Source organism: Cebus imitator, unplaced genomic scaffold (genome assembly GCF_001604975.1).
Source record: "Cebus imitator isolate Cc_AM_T3 unplaced genomic scaffold, Cebus_imitator-1.0 Scaffold81, whole genome shotgun sequence".
Classification (NCBI taxonomy): domain Eukaryota; kingdom Metazoa; phylum Chordata; class Mammalia; order Primates; family Cebidae; genus Cebus; species Cebus imitator.
The window spans coordinates 2,190,679-2,208,117 of record NW_016107396.1 but is presented as its reverse complement, the minus strand read 5'-3'; the positions used below and the strand labels follow the sequence as shown (position 1 = coordinate 2,208,117).

At 39.1% G+C, this 17,439-nt stretch overlaps 1 protein-coding gene across 1 annotated transcript in view; it reads left to right on the top strand.

The window, feature by feature from the left end:
• The first annotated feature begins 10,797 nt into the window (after positions 1-10,797).
• TMEM200A (transmembrane protein 200A) overlaps positions 10,798-17,439 on the top strand; it is a 62,368-nt gene continuing 55,726 nt past the window's right edge. Inside the window, exon 1 of the mRNA XM_017533273.2 lies at positions 10,798-10,921. The gene's annotated coding sequence lies outside the window, so the exon portion shown is untranslated. The remainder of the gene's footprint in view (positions 10,922-17,439) is intronic.

Here is a 17,439-nt window from a genome sequence, read left to right as displayed (position 1 = left end):
CAATGTTCTTAGAAATCATGTGGTCATGTGAAAGTGATATTGGTAAATATCTTGAGTAAGAATAGCCCAGAGAATTCCCAAGCCTAATGGGAGATATTTTACTTTGGATGATGTTTTAGTTTATTTCATGCTGCTATAACATGAATATCACAGGGAAATTCAAGAAGAAAAGAAATGTATCAAGTTCTGGAGGCTGGGTTATTAGAGTGCTGTCAATATCAGGGTGCTGGCAACTGGTGAGGGCCTTCTTGCTATATCATCTCATGGCAGAAGACAGAAGGACAAGAGCATATGAGTACAAAAGAAGAAGGGGGTTGAGCGTATTCTTTTCATGAAGAAACCATTTCTGTAATAACTAACCCACTCCTTCCATAATGGCAGTAATCCATCCATGAGGACAGAGGCCTTGTGGCCTAATCACTTCTCAGAGGTCCTACCTCTGGATACTCTTGAATTGGGGATTGTTTCTAATACTTGAAGTTTGGGGGACACATTCAAACCATAGCAGGTGTGAACAAAATTTTGTTGTTGGTAGAGAGCTGTGAAGAGAATTCTTCAGACAACACTGTGTTAAATTGAAAAATATTACAATTTAGAAAAGGAGAAGAGGGGACTTTCTTATAAAGGGTTACAGCCTGCTGCAGGGTGGACATTCTGACAGTCTGGGAAGCATAGTCTCCAGCCAGAAGCCAGAAACAGATACTCAGAGGGAGGGACAAAGGGAACAGGAATTTATGCTGAATGTAGTGGCCAAATAAGCATATTCAAAAAAGCCATAGGAGGAGTCATAAATATTAATGAAGAAACATGCACATGCACAGTTGAGCTTCATGCTTCTCTATGGGTGCCATATACAAAAAATGGTGGGGTTAGCATGATCTGTGGGTGGATCTTGCCATCCTCCATTGTCAAATGGTGAAGGATACAAATGCAGAGGATACAAAAACCCTTACTGTGCATTCTCCATAGACTGGCCAGAACCAGTCAGTGTGATTAGTTAGGGCATGAGTTCAGTACCGCTCACATTAAATTTGAGATGCCTATGAGACATCTTAGGGGAAAGAGTACAGATGGGACAGATGAGGCAGGACCTCAGAGGAGATGAGTCAGGAGCTCAGACAGACGGATGGGGCTGGTGCTCAGAGAGAAATACAGAATGGAGACTTAAAATTAAGAGTCATTAGCATGTAATTGATAAATAAATCTGTGGAGAGAATAGAGATTGAGAAAAGGAGGAGGCTTAGGAACAAGCTTTGGGGGTTTCTATATTTCAGGGTCGTTAGAGAGCATACCAAGAAGCAGCAGCCCCAGTAGTAGGAGAAAAGCTGGGGCGTGCTGCTGCTGATGAAAGCTCCATGATATTAGCAACAAAGCTTTGTTCACACCTGGTCCTTACTGAAGCACTTTTTGAATATTTGGGTTCAGTTTCTTCAGTTAACTCTGTAAGTGCAACTCTGATGCAGTATAACCTTAAAATTTTTGAGTGAAATGGGATTAAAAATTACTGAAAATCTTTTTTTGAATTCCATGTCATAGTTGTTGATACTGTTAGAACAGAATAGACATAGTCATACCTTCACAATAAAATAATGATAGAATAGTGCATCTGAAGGTCGATTTCATGATCATGCTGATGACTAATCTATTCTTACTGTCAACTCCATTGCTTCCTTCCAGTTGAGTAGACCTTTATCCTTTTTTAAAGCATCTGCAGGCTTACTACCAGGTGATATATTATTTTTGTTATAGATGTTTTTACAGCCACAAATAGAAGTTTAAGCTATTTGCCAGGACACTATAAGGAAAGTATAAAATTTAAAAGAGAAGCGCTCAAATAGCTAGCAGAAGACTCTGAAGGCTACCCTGGCTTTTATTATGAATGCATTTTAGCTCATTAAAATTGACAAGAAAATACAACTTTTATTGGAGGTTGCTTTTAGCCTTTCCATTTGGGAGCTTATCTCGGCCCATTCTGTATGTGATGGTGGACCCTGAGGGAACATAACATCCTTGTTCTTATTTTCCTACAGTGAAATACACACCAGAGTCACTGGTAGTACATGAAATGAATATGAAAAAATTAAAAATCAGCCTTGTGTGTCAAATTAGGGGTGACTACATTTATTTTACATTTCTCTAATCTACCAATGTAGTCTTTTCATTTTTTATAATATTTAAACTATTAAAAAATTAAGGCTGGATGTGACGGATCATACCTGTAATTCCTGCACTTTGGGAGGCCGAGGTGGGAGGAATGTTTAGGTCCAGGAATTCAAGGCTGCAGTAAGCTGTGATCATGCCACTGCATTCCAGCCTGGGCAATAGAGCGAGACCCTGTCTCTAAAAAAATAAAAATTAAGTTTCAGAAGTAATTTTTAAAATGAAGTTATCAAAGCACCTAATAATATATAATATATCTGCGGTACTCTCTTAAGTTATGATTTCGAAGTATAATGTGAAAACTTACCTAGACATTGGTTGTCTAGGAGTTAGCATGGTGCCATTCAGGGTCTCCGGTTTAATAAGAAGCATCCAATCAATCCTGGGCACTGTTGTCTTCTTATCTGAATGCTTAGAAGGGGAACTTATCAGTGGTCCTATCTGTCCTGGCATAAGTATCTGTCAGTTATGGATGACCTTTATCAGCAATGTGTCATAAGAAGCAGTGCTGGATATTGCTGGCTGTATTTGATCATCCATCCTCTTGTCTGCCCCTAACCAAAAAAATGTAATTTTGTTTTTTTAAATCTGTGCCTTTGGGTGAACCACCTCTGAAGATGACCCATGAGGGGAGTGGAGCTGTTTTCCTGATCAGGGAGGATATTTATATTTGCAGAAGTTGACTTCCCTTTGGACACATATATCAGTTGCAGAAGTTGAGGAAGAACAAGTATCAGCCTCGGATTACAGTGCCAGACACTCTAATAATTCTCCCAATACAATGATCAGAGAATGTCCAGCATGTTTCTGTGACAACAGCAGAACGTGGAGGGCGGTCCCAAAGCTGCCTTGTGTTGTGCCACACAGACAGGATGATATTGTACCTAGACAATGGGAGGCTACTTTTTTTTCTGTTGAGATGCACAAATTAAAAGTTTATGGAATGACAGTGTCATTTTAAAATTCAAATCTGGGAACCAGAAAGCTTTATTTGGTTTTTACTCATGAGTTCCATAGTTTATCTAGTAGAATTTGAGAAATTGCTGACCGAAGGTTAGCATTTGAAAGGCTGGTTAACCGACCTGTCTACAGCTTCTATGATCTGTGGCTTCCTTTTCCGTTGACTCCAGAACACACTGCCATCTGGCTGCCTTACTGGAGTGGCTCTCCTTCAAAGATAGTTTTAAAGATATATAGTGAACCTTTTATGATTTGGGCTACTTATGATTCAATTGAGATTTTGTTTGGAAAAAAGAATCCCATTGCCAAGGATAATTTGAAAATCACAGGAGGATTAGAGCATTATCACCTAAGAGCTATGAAACCTTGGGCAAATTGCTTCCCCTTGCGAGTCTCAGTTTAGTGTAGGGCAGCATGACCACCTTAGGACTTGCAGGGGGTTGGTATGAAAGGTCATGTAAATAACGATGTGGCACAGTGTGTGGCACAGAGTGGACACTGCTCAGTGTCATTCCCTTCCCCCCGGCAGGCACCCATGTGCTATTGAAAACAGCTGTTAGCTCTGCCTAGATGGGAAGTCTTTGCTGGGGAGGCGTTTTTCACTCTTCTAGACCCACCTTCCATTAGTTCATCTCTTCCATGGAGTCTTCTCTGACCTGTCTCAGGAGAGTTGGTTGCAGCTTCTAGTACCTTCAGCTTTGCTCATGCCAGCAGCTAAGCTTGTAGGAAATTACAGTGACTGATCTATCTTCTGTCTTTAGCCTAAACCCAGGGCTATAAGTGGTAGAAGTGGACCTCATGTCCTTAGGACTACAAAAAGAGTTGAGTGGAGAGTGGAACATGAATGATTTTTTTTTTCCATTTAGTGATTTTACCACTGGCAATGTTACCAAAAAATAGGGCCCATTTCAGCTCTGTTGATGGAGAATTGAGTGCTTGGTTTTTGGAGACTGGTGGATTGATTCAGGGGAATGACTGCAGCCCCTAGTGAAAGTATCCCCCTTCCTCTGGCCTTCAAGAACTTCTCCCTCCAGTTTCTTGGGGCAGAGGCAAGGCAGTAGCACAAAGCAGGAACATTTGTACTATATGTGAAGTCATTTGTCTGTGGCCAGGTTCCTCAAGGCACCTGCTTGGGCTCCCTAGTGACTCTAGACCAGGAAGCAAACCATCTCACCCAGGAAACTGTGTGAGTTCCTTGAGGCCAGGCATGATGTCACACTGTGTCTGCAACTCCTCTTTATGGCCCCCATCTATTTGTTCAGGCATTATTAAATTTGTTACATTCAATTGAATTAGGATGGCAGCTCCATGGGATTCATTAGTTGTCTGTGGCATCGGGCAGGACGGTGTCATTCAACTGAGGAACATGTCATATCAAACCAAGGGCATTAATGAGCTCAGAAAAAGCCCCCCTTGGCTTGGAGTTTTTCTCTTCCTGATTGCTAGGAAGTCAGCAATGCTATCCTGGAGAGAATGAGACACTGTGAGGTGAGCAGCAAGTTCCAGCATGCTGGCATTTCACAACAGCCAGATGGGGAGTATTCATGGCGGGGGATAATCTGCTCCCATTCTTGACCTTATTAACTTTGATGTTTTGAAATAGGCATGATGCTCTCTTAATAAAATTGAAATGTGAACACTTGAATGCCTGTGATGGAAAATAATCTGGTTCCCATAGCCATCTTCACTCAGCTGTGTATCCAGACATGGCTTTTTGGTTCTCTGAAAATATTGATCAATAAGTTATGAGCTGTTGTGATTTTAAAAGACCAGTAAGTATTTTTAGTTTCCTTTTAATTTTTAGTGTTTTAACAAATCACATGTGGTTGGCATCTATATAAAAATGAATACCAAGACATAGTAAATATTGTCTTCATTATGAGTACAAAAGATTATTTTTTCCTTTTTAATATTTTTTTGAATAATTCTGACAAGCGTTAAAATTTTGAAGGCCATGAGACCCAAAGAAGTTTGTAGGAATAATTTATTCAAATTATATGAGAACAGAAGAGGCCGGGTGCAGTGGTTCATGCCTGTAATCCGTGCACTTTGGGAGGCTGAGACAGGCAGATCCTTTGACATCAGAAGTTCAAGACCAGCCTGGCCAACAAGGTGAAACCCCAGCTTTACTAAAAATCCAAAAATTAGCCATGTGTGGTGGCGCATACCCATGGTCCCAACTAATTGGGTGGCTGAGGCACGAGAATCGCCTTAACCTGGGAAGTGGAGGTTGCAGGAAGCTGAGATACCGCCACTGCATGCCAGCCTGAGTAACAAAGTGAGACTCAAAAAAAAAAAAAAAAAAAAAGAAAGAAAAAAGACAAAAGAAGAAATCACTTGTTAAGTACTTGATCTCAACATTTGTAAGCTGTTTTTAGTCTTTTGTAAGGAATAAGCTTACTGTTTGTGAATGCTATTTTGTGGTTTATTATATGCATTTATTTTTTTTTGTAAACATGAAATTTTTGTAAGCATGCCTTTCTAAAGGCTGTATAATGTTCTGTTACCTGTATTTTTATTTTATTTATTTATTTAAAGGATTTTACTCTGTCTCCCAGGTTGGAAAGCAGTGACATGATCATAGCTCACTGTGTCCGTAAATTTCTGGGTTCAAGTAATCCTCCTGTTTCAGCCTCCCAAGTAGCTGAGACTACAGGTATATGCCATCACACTTAGTGAATTTTTTAAATGTTTTATAGAGATGGGGGTCTTGCTATGTTGCCAAGGCTGGTCTTGAACTCCTTAACTCAAGTGATCCTCCTACCTTGGCCTCCCAAAGTGCTGAGATTATAGGTGTGATCCATGTTACCTGACCAAAAAATTATTGTTTTTAATTAATAAAAAAGGAAATGTTAATTGTTGTGAAACTTCAAACTTTCCTTTGCAATTTCCTTGATTCAGAAAGGAATAGCATGTTTCTGATATGTAATCATTCAATATTTTTATTTTCTATCAAGCTTAACCTTTGAAGTGATGATCAAATCACACTGGTCAACAGGTAGATATCTCTCCTATAAAATTTTCTAGCAGAATAGTTTTCCTTTTTCTTTAAAAGTTTGAGAATGTTAGTTTGGGATTATTTTTGCTTTTCTTCTAATATACAAAAATTTACATTTGGATAAATTTACATTTATTTGTTATCTTTTTGCAAATGGATTTATCTCTGTCATAGTATCTCATCCAGTGGCAGAGAGAAACACGTGACCATTCAGTCATTTCTGACATATTCTTTTGGATATAAATATGGAAGAAAGTAGTCAGAAAAAGGTAGCCTATATCTAGAAAGAGGATTTGCCTTGTTGACATTATGCTTCATGCGTGTGCATTTGCAACATTGTCAATTATGGAGCTCACATAATAAAAATTCTTAATTTCTTACCACACAGAGCCACTGAAAAAGACTGAAGAGAGCCAAGGCGCTCCTGGGACACCTGGCTCTGGAGGTGAGCGACAGCAGGGAATGATGTCAGGGACCTGGGACACTGATCACCACCTAGATGATGACTTTTTATGATGATTTTTGTAATGGGTTTATTCTTCCAGGGATCTAACTGAGTTTGTTTAAATTCTAAACAGAGTTTATTGGTGGAACTTTGTCAGGCAGTTCTTTCGTTAACTTGATTAAATAAACCAGATGTCTTATTTGGACATTTCAAAGTTCCTTGCAATAAGCACTTTTAAATTGAGATAGAGATAGGTCTCTGCCCTAGTAAAACACTCACTGTAAAAGTAAGTGTATAGGTCATTTTATAGCATAGGCTGTTTTAGCAAGACTGCTCCTCATTCCTCTAGTTCTTTTCTCTCCACACAAATCCCCAAGAGAAAGGCCCTTAATTAGAAGCTTATTGTCTACAGAAGAAAATAATTTTCTTTGCTCTTCTGTAATTTCAAAATTACATTTGTTCTGCTTGGAATAAAAGGAGGTTTATAACCTTGTTAACGGTAATCTTTCATGCTGCTTTTCTTTTTGAAAACCTTCTCTAAGAGTCTGAGAATTAGCCATTTCATGATGCTATGTTATCTCACATTATTTTACATAAACTTTAGAAATAATTTTCAGATGAATTTTTGGGGATCACCTTTTGCTCTTTTGGTAAAAGGTGCCTTGAAATGCAAAATGAACAGTTGAGAAAATAATCCTTCAGTTGAAGAAAATCTCATGTTTCTGAAATAATGTTGATATTTTGAAGAAAAATGTTTTGTATATTTGTAAGGGGACTCTTGAACTTGAATTATCTAGAATTTTTCCTTATTCTTTATTTCACTTGTGTGTATATATCTAGGTGTGTAACTAGGTTTATAAAACAACTAACAGTCAATTTTGGGAGAAAATAATTTATTGAGACAGCTTTTTGGTTTTTATTTTCTGAAGTAATCCCAGCCCTATACCTCAAAGATAAATGATCTCTAATACAGTAAATCCAGGAGCTTGAACAGGGACCAGTCTTGTTCACTGAAGCTTAGAGGAATGGTTAGAGGTACGTGGGAGTGGTTTCTGTGTGCGGCACTTGAGTGTTTCAAAGTCTTGTTTGCTAAAAGGGGTAGCCACTGAGTTGGCTTAGAACAGGGCTGAAAACTGCCGTGGACTAGAATTCTGCTTGTCAGAGCAAACTGATTGCTCTGAAGATGTACCGTTTATAAGCTACTCTGAGAGTCACTAAAGGAAACTATGTTATTATCAGCCAAAAACTGGCATATGGGAATTGAAATTGATGATCTTTTTAGACCAGCAGAGAGAATCTAGGGAAGATTAGGAAAACTCTAACCTCTTCATCTTAGATGCCTGGTTTTTCCCACCACATGGATACAAAATTAAATCCTTACCCCTTTTAAACATCAACTTGAAGTGCAGAAAGGAAACCATAGAGCTTTAGAAGATATTCTAGGTGATTAGCATTGAGATTTTGTTTTCACCAAAAAATTCTAACAAACCAACCAAACCCCCTCCCCTGCAAGAACTAATAAGAATGTCCTTCTCAGATAGGAACTTGGAGCATTTTCAAATAAAACAAATTTGCCTTGTGTTAACATACTGTTACTTTAAAACTGTGCTCAAAGGCACATTCCTTTTTCTTTGCCAGCATCATTTGGAAGCCAGGTTTTTTATAAGGTACTCCTGTGGTACTCCCAGGCACTTTTTCATGGAGAACCTATTTCTAAACCTGAAACCTTCCAGTTGTGGTGGAGGCAGTCACGCAGTTCATTCATCAATAATCCTTGAATGCTATTGAAGTGAGTGGGCAGAAGATGGCCTTTAATTATCAATGCTAAAAGGACTTGACCTTTAAGATTCTAATTCTATAATTTTGTGACAATATGTGTTTCTTATATGAAGGTAGTAGTGCAAGAGACTGAGATGCCTAAAAGGAAAGAATGTTTTTTTACCTGTGTTTATAGTAAAAAATAACATAACATCATTAAAGGCCATTGCAAAATCTTCTGTAATTTCTTTGTAGCAGAATGGATATTTTTATTTGGATAGAGGTTTTTTGTTGTTGTTGTTGTTGTTGTTTGTTTGTTTGTTCAGACAGAGTCTTGCTTTGCCACCCAGGCTGGAGTGCAATGGTGTGATCTCGGCTCACTGCAACCTCCGCCTCCTGGGTTCCAGTGATTCTCCCACTTCTGCCTCCCGAGTAGCTGGGATTACAGGCAAACACCATAATACCTGGCTAATTTTTGTATTTTTAGTTGAGACAGTGTTTTACTATGTTGGCCAGGCTAGTCTCGAACTCCTGACCTCAGGTGATCCACCTACCTTGGCCTCCCAAAGTGCTGGGATTCTATGTGTTAGCCACTGGGCCTGGCCTGGTTAGAGTTCTTAAAAGGGTAAACAACCCTTTTATTTTCTGTTTGAATGCAACCATGTGGACTTGGCCACATGGCTTCTTAAGTCTTGTTTGCCATTGGTTAAGCCAACAGAACTCAAATATGTAAAGGGAATTCTAGATCAAAATTGTAACTTAGTTTCCATACCCTTAATTATGTTTCCCCAAAACAGTTATGCATGAGGCTTCTTGGCTACTAGACTTGAGAATATTTAGGTTTAAACTTTCTACTAGAGTAGTTTAGTGCTCTATCCAACTTCTGGTGTCTTTTTCTCTTAAAAAGCTTTTAAAATCCTGTTTGCCTTTTTGAAGGTAGGAAAGAATACAAAAGTGTAAGGGTAGGTATTCCTAAGTCTTAGAGCATAGTTTCTGATTCTCAGAATAATTTTCCTTTCATAGGTGGAAGTTTTCATGATGAGTTGTATGGGAGTTGAAGGTAGCATGGCAAGTACCACTCAGGAAAGGGGAGAATAACATTTTGAAACCTAATAAGTTTATTATACTACACACTAGTGGAGATCCCTTGGAGATTACTGTGTCACTTTCAGTAATTAACAAAAAAGAAGGAAGTGAAGGGGTTGAAGTTCTAGGGAAGCAATAAGGCTTGATTAAGAAGTTGGAAAATGTGAAAGGAACTAGGATTATTCTGGAGAAGAGAAGGCTTGTATTTATGGCTTTAAGATGATGTAGGGCTCAGATATCTACTTTCTTGAGGAATAACCAGTTAAAAAGGAAATATACTTAAACTACAACATTAGGATATTAGCTATGCAGATGTTTCCCAATTTGATAACTCTCTGGACCGAATTATCAACAGAGGTGTTATATCTGTCCTCAGTAAGAAACACGAGGCATAGCCTCAGGGTGTGACAATTCATTGTTTAGATAAGTTCTGTTTCTGTAGATGTTAAATGTGGATTCTTGCTTGTGCATGTTTTCATTCATGCATAAGTATTTCATAATTAAATTCATATGTCCTTTTTTTCTATTTCTTTTAAGATGATTGGTTCTTTTGCTGAGTGGCATAAGTAGATAATCATATTTCTCAATCTTGTCACCAGAAATGATGACTATTCATTTTTATATTTGTAAATATGTAGTTGACTTTTACAGTAACTTTTACAGTAATCCAGTGCGTTACTTAATTGTACATACTGAAATTTCCAAGAATGAAAAAATAAAACATTAGAATATCCTTATAGAAAGCATCAGTTTATGGGAATTGCATCAACACGGCAGGTATGTGTGTTTATAAAATCACCTAACTGATGACATTTGGCACATCAGTAAGTGGCAGTAATTTTAACATCAATTATTATATTTAAGAGAAATTATTTACAAAACCTAAATCATGTTTTGAACAATGATTTCTTGAATAAGTATAAGATAAAATGAATTTTATAGAAAATATAAAAGAAACATGAAAGTAGCACTATGTTCTAGCTCCATTATCTTTAGGTAAGTCTTTGTCTTTCAACAGAGTAGAACTGTAAAATACAGTTTTAGATTAGAACTATCGACTGTTAGATTAGGACAGACTAGAAGATCTTGTAATATAGTCCCCTGGTTTTTACAGAGGAGCAAATAAAGATTTAGTACTGGTACCCAGTCACACAACAAGATATGAGTGGAAGCAGAGGCAGTTGTGGGCTCTCCTGTTTTCCGCCCCTGGGCGCTCTCCTCTGTAGTGCACTGACCAGAAGGTCAAGTGCAGATTTTGAAATGGGCAGTGAGGGCGCATGCTGGGACTCTAGATGCTGAGGATTGTAGACACTTCACTCTGCTTGTACCATTAGGTAAAGAGAAGAAACTGGTCATGACCCTGCAGAAAAGTATTAAGGGCGTGGGGATCAGGAACTGCAGTTCACCAGCCAAGTCTACTGTACACATGGGAACTCTGTGGAACACCCTTTTAGTATGAAGGGCTATGTGAGATAAAAGTTACTTTAACTTTTGGATTTCATCTTTCAGGGAAGGTAAATGGCTAACATTTATTAGTGTGAACTCTGTGTACTTTGCTAAATATTTTGTACATGCCTTCTCATTTGGTTCTCACTGTACTGTGTAAGGTAATGATACTCCATCTAAGAATTTTCTGGAAAGGTGAAGGGACTTGCGCTTGGTTGCCTACTAGGGAAGGTGTCTGTCACCTAAGCTCTTTCTCTTTTACTATGTTGCTTCTTCCCTCAACTCACAACTCCATATCCTATGTAGGAACAATTTGAGAGAGAAAAGAGGTTATAAGCAAAAGTGATAGAGTTAAATGTATCCTAGGACCCTCTACCAAAATATTTTGAATAGGAGGAAAGCAATAATACAGATTGGTAGAATTTTGAGAAATCATTAATTTTAGATACATAATATCACAGGCCGGATTTTAACACGAGCAGTGGGTTCAGAGAGACACAGAACTTCAGATTTTCTCAGAAATTTCAAAATTACTCAGTAAAATTTCCAGGCCAGTTGTGCCAATTAAGGGACTCAGTTCAAGTTTCCCTGGGTTTATTACATGGGCTTCCATTGTCAAAATTCTAGGATCCCTATCCAGTTCTATGTTAAAATGTTTTACTTAAGAACAGTTAGCCATATAAAATTTGCTCATATTGATACCTAAGAGTTACTAATAAAAGTTATTTTGCTTAAAAGTTTATTAGATATTTGTCAAGAATGGCCAGAAATGTGTTTTGGTTTCTTAGATGCTCTGTTTAACCATGAATTGCTGTAAATGCTTATCAGTTTTCAAAAAAAGTATAAAAATTGAAATGCCCAACAACCCCCAAATCATTTTCGAATGTAATTTAACCTTTAATTCATTTATTAAATCTCAGAATCTGATAGACAGGATTATGAGTCATACAGTTTTGCTTAATTAATCTCAGTGGTGTGGATGCTAGAGGAGTAAGATCTCATACCTCTGTGTCAGCTATTGTAGTTTTAAACAAGAAGCATTCTGAAGTTCTATAACCATAGCTGTAGAGCAAATTCAAATGTGCTGCGTTTTGGTGAAATGACCACAGCTTTTTGCCATATCATCTGAATGTAACACACATTATGTATCAGAGCAGCCCTGTATGGGCTGCGGTACGTCATTTAATCTCAGGAAGCTCTTTCTGACTTTACAGAGTAAAACTAGTACTGCCAACTTGATAGGACTATTGAGGTTTAAATGATAAAGTATGTTAGAAAGCTTGACAAGCGTTAATATTCTTTATACACTTAAAGGTACAAATCCTGTTTTTTTATGAGTATTTCTCTTCCATAGCATAGAGGGCAATGTGTTGCATAGAATAGTATTTCTTAACAAATACTGATAATAGAGTGAGACCATGAAAAGCAAATACTGCATAGCAAAAATAATAATAATAATAATCAGACACTGACACATTAGCCTAGCAAATTGCTCCTTTTGAAGTCAGCTTCCATGTTGGTGAGGCTGCTTTGAACCTCCCAGGTGCCTTTGACTGGGAGGCACCCAGTCAACGTGCCTCCTGCTCTGCTCTTTATCAGCTCACCTTCGTCACAGTACAGTTTCTCAACCTCTACACTATTGACAATTTGGACCGAATAATTTGTATGCATTGTAGGGTGTTTAGCGCCATCTGTAAGCTCTATCTGCTGGGTGCTAGTAGTGCTCTACCCCAAGGTATAGCCCCAAAAATGTCTCCGGACATTGCACAGTGTCCCCTGGGGGACAAAATTATCTTGGAATTAGAACCACTACAAACATACAGCAGTCACTGCTTTGTGATGTAAATATCAGTTTACCTGTGCCCCTTCTCACCAGACTGCCAGCCCCTGGAGGGTGGTGCGATGTCTTTCTCTGGTGCCACAGCTCAGACACACGTAGAAGTGCAATAAATATGGAAAGAGAAAAAGGTTTAAGAAATATTTAAAGAAGTCATCAGTTATAATACCTGTGTTGGTTCATTATATGCAGTGGATTTTTATTTTCTTCTGGACTGAAAGGGAAAGGACTCACCATAACCTCAGATTTCTTTCCTCAAACCATTAATGCCACCACCTTCTCAGATCTTTCTCTTGCCCATGCCCCATCATTGATATAATTGGACAATCTGTTCACTCAAAGAAGTGGGTAATCGGGGATTGGATACCTGAAATGTTAGGCTTCAAGGTCCAGGCAGAAATTAAAGGCATCTTTCTCTCTCCCCCTCTCTCTTAAACTCTGTAGCAATTCCCATACCCAGGTTCCAGCAACCACCTATAACCTGAAGATCCCCAAACATATCTCTAGCTTAGAACCTACCTTTTAGCTCCTAGTATTACTAGAGATCTCCTCTTATATATTTTGCAAGCTCCGGAAACAGAAACGCAGTATGCATAAAACTAAACTCATCATCTTATTTCACTTTTTTTTTTTTTTTCCTGAGATGGAGTCTCCCTCTGTCTCCCAGGTTGGAGTGCGGTGGCACAATCTCAGCTCTCTGCAACCTCTGCCTCCCAGGATCAAGCGATTCTCCTGCCTCAGCCTTCTGAGTAGCTGAGATTACAGGCGCGTGCCACCACGCTCCGCTAATTTTTGTATTTTTAGTAGAGACGGGGTTTCACCATGTTGGTCAGGCTAGTCTCGAACTCCTGACCTCGTGATCCACTTGCCTTGGTCTCCCAAAGTGCTGGGATTACAGGCATGAGGCACTACATCCGGCCTTCACTTCTTTTAAACCTCCTTCAAGATTCTTTATCCCAGGGAATGGTGTAGAGGCTCTGGAGTGAGAATCTTGCTTTGCTATTTAATAGCCTAGTGACCTTGTACGGAGTACCTATCCTCTCTTTGTCTCATTTTCCTCATCTGTCACATTGATACTGATCATCCAGTGTTATTGTGAAGATCAAATTAGGTGATGCATATAAATTACTTAAGATAATGCATATAAATCACTTAGAAAACAATGAATAGCCTGCTTAATAAAGGTAGATGCTATCTCAAAACAAGCTTTAACCAAATACTTGAGAGGAATTTCTTACTTTTGCCCTCACCATTTCTCTGTTCCCACTCAAGTTTCTACATTTTCTTTTCTTTCTTCTCTTTCTTTTTTCTTTTTTGAGATGGAGACTGGCTCTGTTGCCGAGGCTGGAGTGCAATGGTGAGGGGCTCACTGCAACATCTGGCTCCCAGGTTCAAGCAATTCTCCTGCCTCAGCCTCCCGAGTAGCTGGGATTACAGGCACGTACCACTACACCCGGCTAATTTTTGTATTTTTAGTAGAGACGAGGTTCTACCATGTTGCCGAGGTTGGTCTCGACCTCCTGACCCCAGGTGATCCACCTGCCTCAGTCTCCCAAAGTGCTGGGATTACAGGCATAAACCACTGCACCCTGCCTAGGTTTCTACATTTTCTTTATTCTGCCTCCCATTTCAGTGCCGTAGGCACAGTTCAACCTTACCCATTTCATTTGCAGTGCAGTGGATTCAGTGCAGATTTTGATCCTTACTTGACCAAATCATTAACAGCAGTAGCCTCTTAACAAGCCTTTCCACTTCCAGTTTCACTGTCAGCCTATCTGTCCATTTTCTTGATGTCTGGAAAGAGATATTTTTTATTGTCTCCCATTGCCTAGTCACTCAAATCCCAACATGCTTCTATGCCTTTGTGCTGGCTGTTTCCTCTTCTATTTCTTCTCTTTTCTTTGTTGAGCTAACATGTACTTATTTTTAAGATACAGCTCAAGCATTTCTTCATCTTAGAAGTAACACCTAACCACCTGCCCTGAGATCATTGCTACACTTTGTGCCTGTCTTCTTACCCCAATAACACTTTGTGTACATGTACTTCCTAGCACTTACCAAGCATAACTGTGTTTCTTGGTTCCCCACCTCTGAATTGTGAGTTTTTGACATCTTACTCATTTTGGTTCCTCATTTATTTTGGTTTCTACAGTGAGTAGAACATTTCTTGACATGTAGTAGGTGTTTAATAACTATTTGTAGCTGAATACAGCTAGGATTCCATAAGATTGAATCAGGCAGTATAGACTTACAAAATCAAAGGAACAAAATTGTATAAGGATTCATTGATGAAATTAACCAGCCAAATTATGAATGAATAAACCATGTAGGCATCTCTGTTAGATAGAACCAGGAGATCGGTGGATACCCAAAGTGAAGCTAAAAGCTGGGATCTAGTCAGAGGTCCTAGCTGAGTAAGTTAATCTGCAATAGCAAGTAGGGAGGGGAAGACAAGGTCCTGTGTATTAAGTCAGGGCATCTTCTTTAATTGTCCCTAATTTTAAGGAATTTGATCTTATAAGGGAGAAATACCAGGAGAAAAAAAATATTAATTCTAACAATAGAGTGCTATTTAAAAAATATATACCTAGTGTTATGGCAACAGAAATGAAGTAATTTTTCAACAAATGGTGTCATGTCATTGCCTGTGGGCCAGAAATGACCAGTTCAAATATCAGAGGTGAGGATGCAATGGACAGCTGTGTTTCATCAGTCTTAAGGCCTGCAGTGTCAACACGGCTTCACATGGGAGCCTAAGCAAAGATCACGTTCAGGGGGTCTGAATGGGTTGAGATCACGTTGCTTCAGCTGCCAATGGTGATAGCATTTTGTCATTTTCTATGTAAGCATAATTTTTAGATTAGTTTGCTGCTAGGAATAATAGTCTCAAGAGTCATTTTTCAAGATTATTTTCCAGGCCTGTCATGTAAAACAGGGAAATGGTGTACAGTTTTCTTAGCACTGTGGAGATAACCAAAACACCATTTAGTAACATCACTAACCATTTTATGCATGATTTCTTCAAAGAAACCATGTTGTTCTCTGTGGCCCAGGAAATAGTTGCTGCATTGTCCAAATACATCCTCTTTAAAATTACATTTGAAACATCTCTAACCATGGTTTATTTATTGGAATCTCATATCCAACCTTTTGAGTAAGGACTTTTCTTCCTGTCATGATCCTATAGATTGAATATCACATATGCCTCTTTGATTGGAATAATGAATGATTTTCTGTTCCCATTATTTTTCGCTGCTTTGCTGTTGAGGTGAAACAACAATGAATCACATCCCTAGTTGCATTTAGTGATTCAGTAAACTGTACTGGGGATTTTGTTGTTGGGGTCCGAAGTCAATAGTTGTCCATTTCTCAAAACCTTGTACCAACCTCAGAAGATTTGGATCTTGATTGTTCTATATTGAGGGAGCCAACATCCTTCTCCTGAACCCAGCCTAGAGTCTGTAAAGCTGAGACTGCTTAAAGAAAAATGTTGAACTGCTATGCAAAAAAAACGAACCTTTATCAAGGCTTGATGTGATCTTTGCTGTTTCACAACTGTCATATTGAAATTCCCTTTGGCACCCACAGAAGGGAATACTTACCTCTGCCAGCAGGTTTCTGTTGGGAGCTGGAATGCATCCCCGTAAATACTCAGAGTGGCAGGGGTGGCAGAGCTTTCTTTTCTCCCCACGCTGCTTCTGCTTTTGGCGAAGGATTGAATATTGGCAGGGGCGCCCGCCTCTGCACAGTCTGCTCTGGGGAGGTGGGGGATTCCTCTTACTTCCAATTACCAGTTTCTCTATATGTGGGAGGACATTTTTTGGCACAGATTATCCTCTTCTCTTCATGTCTGGCTGACAGCACCCTTGCTAATTTCTTTTTTTGGCATACCTTATGCATGTGTTAAGATGTCAAAAGGTACATGCAAAACACTGAAGACTGCGTTTACATTCTGGAGCTTTCAGCAGGCATGCATGAGATGTCTGAAGCGGTCTGTCTGGTATAGAAGGTATGGTGCAGGGTAAACAGAGGATAGTGGGCATGGTTTACTTGCCTTCTCGCAAAAGTCTTGTGGCCCCTTAGTGAACAATGAATCACAGAATCCTAAACTTGTATGAGGGTAAGGATGTGAAAGTTTGTGTAATCTGTTGCCTCTTTCTCCTAGAAATTGAGGCCAGGAACAGTTACATGGCTTGTTCAAGTCCATCCAGCTGACCTATGCTAGAGCCTCCACCAGGATCCGGGTCATCTCTCTTTGTCCTGTGTTATTTTCACTGCATTGCAATGTTTTGAAAGGAGTACCACTCAGGAAATATGTATTTGGTCCACTCAATACCTGTCTTCACAGCTCCTTCCTGCATGTAGGTTGGGAAAAATTCCACTCCCCCTTTCCCTCAGAAACACGCACACAAAAAAATTGAGAATCTGACTAGCCATACTGATTGGATTGCTTATGATTCCTCTAGCTAGATTGAGTTGCCTAGGAAAGCGGTCATTTGAGTATTTTTTCCCTTTCCCAAGTAGGATGGAACCCTTAGTTGAAGAGCTGGTGTCAAAATCAATCTGTAATTTTGGAGGCTGTGGAAAAGCAGCTCCAATCACCTTCCCTGGACAGTCTGTTCTATTAAACTTTCTCAAACATGAATAGCAAATTTGTGAAGGCATACTCAGAAAGAACAGATCTCAATAACGGTCTCTTCAGAGGGAATGATTATTCTAAACAGCTAATTTTAGGGACAGTAGCCCTGA